Below are 7500 nucleotides of genomic sequence, written 5' to 3'. Positions count from 1 at the left end.
TTTTGTTCTCTAATTCTCTAGTACCCCCACCCCAAACTTAGTTGGTTGCAAATTCCAATAGCAACCCCAAACTTAATCTTTAGCAACATTCTACAATGCCTTAACTCAGAAAATACATTAAGGGACAAGTCTTAAAAGTCTCTAGGCTTGTAATGTAGTTTGTCACCGAACAAAAAGTTCTAATCCTACCGGCTCACAATTGGTTAAGAAAGGATAAATTCAACAAATTAAAACAGGGTAGGCTTCAAAAAGGCTCACAGGACCAAGCACTTTTGCCTCAGTGTGTAATTGACAAAGACCAATCAATAATAGAGAAACAATGCAAGTTCTAGAAATGTAGTTGCATGGAAAACTAATCTAAATATAAGTAAATTGAAAAACAAGATTTGGCAATGAACCTTATGGCTGAGATTTCTGGGAGTATGTGACTACCTAGCAACGCCGTACACTTCGCCTTTGAATCAAGTCACCCCTCCTTGAGAACTTTTGGAATACCGTTTCATCAAACAACTGTTACTAAACTGTAATAGGTCACATGAAACAAAACAAATTCATTAATAATAAACAAGTGCAGGAGCAATTACAATAGGGAAATAAGTTCAATGGACTTCGACATTAAAAAGAAGAAAAAAAAAACTGAATGTATTGAAAAACAAAGTAAATCTAGTGGGTTGCCTCCCACCCAGCGCTTCTTTATCGTCACTAGCTTGACTGCTAAGGATCCTCAAAGGTCCTTCAGAATGAGTGCCACCCTTCCTTTAGGTAGGTCGCCACCTAGGTATGGTTTAACTCTTTGTCCATTTACTTTGAAACTTCGATCTCCTTCAGGTGTCACTAGTTCAACAGCTCCATATGGTGACACACTTTTGACCAAGAATGGTCCGGACCATTTTGACTTGAGCTTCCCAGGAAACAGCTTCAACCTGGAATTATACAACAAAACTAGTTGTCCACAGTTAATATCCCTAGGCACTAAGTTTTTGTCATGATACCTTTTTGTCCTGGCTTTATAGATGAGTGCATTTTCATACGCTCTAAGCCTCATCTCCTCAAGTTCATTAAGTTTCAAAATTCTTTTCTTACCAGCGGCTACTTGATCAAAATTTAAGGCCTTAATGGCCCAATAAGCTTTATGTTCTAGCTCGACTGGAAGATGACATGCCTTCCCATATACTAACTGATAGGGTGAGAACCCAAGATGGGTCTTAAAGGCTGTCCTATATGCCCACAGTGCGTCATCTAACTTCCTGGACCAATCTTTCCTATTTGACGCAACTGTCTTCTCCAGAATCTGTTTCAGCTGTCGGTTTGAAACCTCTGCTTGACCACTAGTTTGTGGGTGATAGGGAGTTGCAACTTTGTGCTTAATGTTATACTTTTTGAGCACATTTTCAAGAAAATTATTGCAAAAATGCTTCCCCCCATCACTGATCAATACTCTAGGGGTTCCAAACCTAGTGAAAATATTCTTTTGAAGGAAATTGACAACCGTTTTGGCATCATTAGCAACACATGGTATCGCTTCAACCCACTTTGTGACATAATCAACACAGACTAGAATATGGAGATAAGAGTAAGAGGAAGGGAATGGTCCCATAAAATCAATACCCCAACAATCAAATGGTTCAACTTCAATGATTCCTTTTAGGGGCATTTCATTCCTCTTTGATATGTTACCTGTCCTTTGGCATCTGTCACATCTTGTGACAAAGTCGTGGCAATCTTTGAAAAGGGTGGGCCACCAGAATCCACTTTGCAAAATTTTTGCAGCTGTTCTTTCACCACTGTGGTGGCCTCCATAAGCTGAGCTATGGCAGTGCCACATGATACTATGTGCTTCCTCACCTGCAACACAACGTCTAATCAAACCGTCAGTACCTACCTTAAACAGATAAGGGTCATCCCACAAGTAGTGGTTCGCATCTTTGAAGAACTTTTTCCTCTGAGGATAGGTCATATCATCAGGAACTATGTTACCGGCCTTAAAGTTTGCCATGTCAGCAAACCAAGGTCTTTCTCCAATAGCAAACAGCTGTTCATCAGGGAACTCGGCCTTGATGGCCTTCTCCTTCTTTGTTACCTCATCATTTTCCAGCCTTGAGAGGTGGTCAGCTACCACGTTCTCGACTCCCTTCTTGTCACGAATTTCAAGATCAAATTCTTGCAATAATAGGATCCACCTCAACAGTCGAGGCTTTGAATCCCCTTTAGTTAAGAGATATTTGAGAGCTGCATGATCTGTAAAAACAATGACTTTGGAGCCTATTAGATAAGAACGAAATTTTTCCAATGCGAAGATTACAGCAAGCAATTCCTTTTCAGTTGTGGAATAGTTAACTTGATTTTCATTTAAAACCTTGCTTGCATAGTAAATTGCATGGAAAAATTTGTTCTTGCGTTGGCCTAGGACTGCACCAACAGCATAATCACTTGCATCACACATAAGTTCAAAAGGTAAATCCCAATTGGGTGCAATGATTATTGGTGCAGTCACCAACTTGTTTTTAATCAAAGAAAAAGCATTTAGACATTCCGAATCAAAATTAAACTCGTTTTCTTTGACCAAGAGGTTACAGAGGGGTTTGGAAATTTTAGAAAAGTCTTTTATGAACCGCCGATAGAACCCGGCATGCCCCAAGAAACTCCTCACTCCTTTAACATTGATTGGTGGAGGAAGTTTCTCTATAACCTCTATCTTAGCTTGGTCCACCTCAATGCCTTTAGCACTTATTTTATGTCCCAAAACTATACCTTCAGTTACCATAAAATGACATTTTTCCCAATTCAAAACAAGGTTAGTTTCGGTGCATCTTTTAAGTACAGCATTTAAATGGAACAAGCATTGATCAAAAGACTTACCAAAAACAGAAAAGTCGTCCATAAATACCTCAATGTTCTTCTCTATCATATCAGAGAAGATGGAAAGCATGCACCTTTGAAAGGTTGCCGGCGCATTACACAGCCCAAAGGGCATCCTTCGATAAGCAAACACACCGAATGGACAAGTGAAGGCAGTCTTTTCTTGATCTTCCGGAGCCACTGCAATTTGATTATACCCTGAATACCCATCCAAGAAGCAATAAAAGGCTTGGCCAGCCAATCTCTCAATCATTTGATCCATGAATGGTAATGGAAAGTGGTCTTTCCTTGTTGCGGTATTCAACCTCCGGTAGTCTATACACATTCTCCAACCAGTGACGGTGCGAGTAGGTATCAATTCATTTTTTTCATTTGCTACCACCGTCATTCCTCCTTTCTTGGGTACCACATGAACTGGACTTACCCATGAGCTATCTGAGATAGGATAGATCATACCTGCATCTAATAACTTCAGCACCTCTTTCTTTACCACTTCCTTCATGGTTGGGTTAAGTCTCCTTTGAGGTTGAACCACCGGTTTGTATTCAGCCTCCATGTGTATTTTATGCATACAATAAGCTGGACTAATACCCTTTAAATCAGAAATGTTCCACCCCAAAGCTCCTTGATTGTCTCTTAACACCCTCATTAATTTTTCTTCTTCCAAGGGTGTCAAGGTATTGCTGATGATTACTGGTTTAGAGGCATCCTTAGTGAGAAAAACATATTTCAAGTGAGAAGGGAGTTCTTTTAATTCTGGATTTTTCTCTCCTTCTCCACTCAAAATAGGAACATCTATGGAGTGCTTACCCATTAATTCTTCTATTTTTACCGGACCCAACTCTTGCTTGCTTGCTGCTAGTTGCTTCACACAATCACTTACTTCAAGATCTTCATCATCTTCACCTTTTGCTATAGAATTCACAATTGCACGTTCAAGAGGGTGTGTTGGTTGATGTTCACAAGAGTCATCTTTAACTATTTCTTCAACAATGTCAATCCGGTAACACTTGGGATTTTCATCTTTGTGCTTCATGGCCTCAAATATATTAAACACTACTTGCTCCTTATGGAATCTCAACATTAGCTCTCCACGCTCAACATCAATCAAAGCACGACCAGTTGCAAGGAAAGGTCTCCCTAGAATGAGTGGCATGTCTTCATCTTCAGCCATATCTAGGACCACAAAATCTGCTGGGAACACCAAGTCATTAACCTTGACTAGCACATCTTCAAGTATACCGAAAGGATAAGAGATTGACCGATCAGCTAAAGTAATGGTCATTCTTGTTGGTTTAGGTTCCCCACACTTAAGCTTCTTCATCATTGAAAGTGGCATCAGATTTATACTTGCTCCCAAATCACATAAAGCTCTTCCAATGTCTACCGGTCCAATTGAACAAGGGATAGTAAAAGCACCAGGATCCTTCAGCTTAGGTGGCAGCTTCTTTTGAAGAATAGCACTACAATTTTCAGAAAGTGCTATGTTCTCATCATCCTTAGGCTTCCTTCGTTTAGTCAACAAGTCTTTCATGAACTTAGCATACAACGGCATTTGATCAAGAGCTTCACCGAAAGGAATATTCACCTGAAGTTGTGAGAAAAGTTGCATGAACTTCTTGAATTGGCCTTCATCCTTTTCTTTCTTCTTCGAAAGGTGAGGGTATGGAAGCTTCACATATGATGGAATAACCTGTGGTTTGTCTCCATCTTTCAAAATTTGACTCTTCGACTTCCTCAAGATTGAATCTTCATCAATTAACTTCTCATTTTTTTCTCCCTCTATTTTTTCCTTCCTTTCGTTTTCAACTACTCCATGATCATTTTCTTTTTCAACTACACCATTCTCATTTTTTCCAACTACATCATTCTCATTTTTTCCAACTACATCATTCTCCTCCACCTCAACCACTTCATCAACCTTCTTTGGAGCTTTTGGAACTAAAGGTGTCAAAACCTTTTTGCTCCTCAATTCAATAGCATTACAAGACTCATTCTTAGGGTTATCTTTAGTGTTACCTGAGAATCCGCCTTTGTTTTGTTCAGCCAACTGCTTAGCTAATTGCCCCAGTTGAGTTTCAAGCATCTTCCTAGAAGCTTCATTGTTCTTTCTTTCAGCTTCTTGACTCTTCTTCATCTCTTCAAAGTTGCCTTGAGTCATCTTCATGAAGTTCATCATAGTTTCCTCAAGAGCTGATGGCTTCCTTTGTTGTTGTTGAGGAGGAGTGAGCATCTGAGAGTTCAAAGCATTGTTATTTGAGTAGCTTAGATTTGGATGCTTATTAATGCCTGGATTGTAGTATTGATTCTGCCTTTGATATCCTCCCATGAAGTTAGCTTCTTCACTTGATCCTTCCGGAACACATTCACCGTTGGGATGTTCTTCACCACATAAGTCACACTTGATTGCAGCTACTTGTTGTTGCTTTTGAGCCAAAGTGAAGCCTTGAAACTCCTTAGTTAGAGCTTCGATCTGTTTGTTCATTGCTGCTTGGTTGGCAAGGATAGCAGTTTGTTCACTTACCCCAAACACTCCTCTTTCCTTCTTCTTAGCTTCAGCACGATACTCATTTCCAGCCATGTTTTCTATCAAAGCTTGGACTTCATGATCAGTTTTGCTCTTGAGACTACCTCCCGCGGAAGCATCTAAGAACATTCGAGTGTTTGGTGTTACCCCCTCAGTGAAGATTTGGAGGTATTGCTTCTCGGTGAACTCATGATTAGGGCATCTCTTGAGAAGCAAATTGAATCGCTCCCAAGCATCATACAATGATTCACCTTCTCCTTGCTTGAAGTTAGAGATCTCCATCTTCTTGTCCCAATACTTAGACATAGGGAAGTATTTCTCCAAGAACTTCAGCTCTAACTCTTCCCATGTTTGGACAGTCCCGTTTGGAATTGTTAGCAACCAATCTTTTGCTCTTCCCGTCAAGGTGAAAGGAAATAGCCTTAGCTTCTTTTGTGCTTCAGTCACGGTGGCTGGTTGCACACAAAACTCACAGGTTTCAGCAAAACGGCTCAAGTGTTCATGAGGACTCATAGCTTCAGTCCCATCGAATTGCTTGTCCCTCAAACCATTGAGGACAGTTGTCTTGATGTCGAACGCTACGGGGTTAGCTGGTTGAAAAGTGTGGGTCAGTTGACCGCGATGAGTGGCTAACCCGTAGTCTCCAAGCTTAGGTCTTGGTGGTACAACTCCTTCTCCTTCCATCGTTGCAGATTTAGGAGAAGAGATTGTTTCAGATTCACTTGAGAGTTGCTCCGGTACTTGTTCTCGAACACCCGGTGGAACGGATTGAGTTAACCTTTGCGATCGGACAGCTTTCCGAAGTGCTCTAGCAGTTCTTTCAATCTCCGGATCGTACTCTAAGTCGTCAGAGCTCTGTTTACCTCGCATAAACAGCAAAATACCTTAGTAGCACTGCACAACGCAAAGTAATCAAGTGAATATGAAAACAGAAAAATAAAAATAAAAAAACAGAAAATTAAATTGCAAAAACCCTAAATTATAACGTAATTGCCTTGTTGAAATAATTCAACAGTCCCCGGCAACGGCGCCAAAAACTTGATAGATCTCTGGCAAGTGCACCAAATACTATCGAAGTAGTAAAAATATCGATCCCACGAGGACTGTTTTTAACTTCAATAATTCAATTTCGTTATAAAAGTAGGATGTATAAAAGTTTATTTTGTTTTGCCACTAGGCAGTAGATTTGGTTTGATTTTAAGAAATCAAATAAAATAGTAAAGATTTGATTAAGAAAATAGGAGAGAGATGAGATCAGGTCTTCGAATCCTCTATGTTTCCCCTAATTGGTTACTGCACCTATTATTACTAATGATTCTCTAGTTTCACGATAGTTAACAAATTAGCCCTAATCAATCCCTTGAGTTAGGACCCTCTTTTTAAACTACAGCCCCTAATTCCTTAGGTGGTCTAATAATCATCAAAGGTTTAAGCACGTTAACCTAATATCACTAACAAACGATTATCCATTCCTAGACTAACCATGTTTATTAGAACAATTCAATTAGGTCTAAGTCGAAAGCTATGGTCAGTAGTCATTCGATCTCACAAAATCATGTTTATATTTGATCAGGATATAAAAAGCAGTAAGAACAATTGAATTGAATGAAAACTAGAATATCATTAATAAGTAATAGAGTTTCACAGCAACATATGATCAATTAGGGTTACATAGGTTCATCTCCGACCTAATCTCTAAGAGATTTAGCTACTCATAATTGAGTTTACAAATAGCATAATCAATGAAAGAATTAAAACATACATAAACTGGGTTAGAGATGATGAAATCCTCTCCGCTGCAGCCTTCTGGGTGTTAAAATCGCACTTTCGTTCTCCAAAATCGTAACCCCTGTTCTTCAGATTGAGTGCAGTATTTATAGAAGTCATGGGCCTGACCCATCAAAATCGCGCCGCGCCTTGTTAATTGGCGTGCCGCGATTTCCCCTTTACAGGAAGTGTGTATTTTTGCTTCAAAAATCGCAGCACGGCTTGAAATTGGCGTGGCGCGATTTCCTTCGAACAGACTTCAAATTTTAAGCTTTTTGCACTCCAGAACAGTATAAATTGCATGAGAACTCTATCAAAATGTCACAATAAGTCCCTAATATTACGTA

General features: G+C 39.7%; 1 non-coding gene across 1 annotated transcript; it reads left to right on the top strand.

The window, feature by feature from the left end:
- The first annotated feature begins 5570 nt into the window (after positions 1-5570).
- LOC146913893 (small nucleolar RNA R71) lies at positions 5571-5677 on the top strand. The gene has a single exon (XR_015017184.1). It is a non-coding gene; the product is annotated as a small nucleolar RNA R71 (small nucleolar RNA).
- Positions 5678-7500: the final 1823 nt, after the last annotated feature.

This window comes from Medicago sativa, chromosome 6 (assembly GCF_051527215.1).
Source record: "Medicago sativa cultivar Bolivia chromosome 6, Bolivia_mono, whole genome shotgun sequence".
Classification (NCBI taxonomy): Eukaryota; Viridiplantae; Streptophyta; class Magnoliopsida; order Fabales; family Fabaceae; genus Medicago; species Medicago sativa.
This window is presented reverse-complemented; position numbering and strand designations above follow the sequence as displayed.